Source organism: Neophocaena asiaeorientalis, unplaced genomic scaffold (assembly GCF_003031525.2).
Source record: "Neophocaena asiaeorientalis asiaeorientalis breed wild unplaced genomic scaffold, Neophocaena_asiaeorientalis_V1.1 scaffold292, whole genome shotgun sequence".
In the NCBI taxonomy this organism is placed as follows: domain Eukaryota; kingdom Metazoa; phylum Chordata; class Mammalia; order Artiodactyla; family Phocoenidae; genus Neophocaena; species Neophocaena asiaeorientalis.
In genome coordinates this window covers 1,233,832-1,234,309 of record NW_020173241.1, presented here as the reverse complement: position 1 = coordinate 1,234,309, position 478 = coordinate 1,233,832, and positions in this window count along the sequence as shown.

Below are 478 nucleotides of genomic sequence, written 5' to 3'. Positions count from 1 at the left end.
TAACCACGCCAAGACATAGTGGCTCCAGAAGACTGGGGAAGGAGCAGGTGCGGGGTTGGAAGATTAAATTTTGGCTTTTGACAGTTACTTTGGAGTGAAGTTTAGGGGGAAGTCTAGGCTGGGGGTCAGCAGCTGGAATTCAAATGGCAACAAATGTTGCCCTGCTAGTGAAATGAAGAAGATATTCCCACATAACAGAGCCTTCATGCGAAAGAAATGAGGTGTCAAATGCTGACCGGAGCAAGGTGAAAACCCTGAGCCAAGGCCTGCACGAGCCTGTCCCGGAGGGAGGGGTATGCGGTGGAACCGGCGACCGACTTCCGAATCCACTGCACAAGCTCCGAAGTCCCAGCAGCGTCGACGAGAAAGAACGGCAAGGGTCAGAACAGCAACGCAGCCTGCAGTACTCAAACCTCGCGAGATTTGTTGGCCGGGCAAAGCTATCCTCCCACCCACATCTCGCGAGACCAAGGTTCAT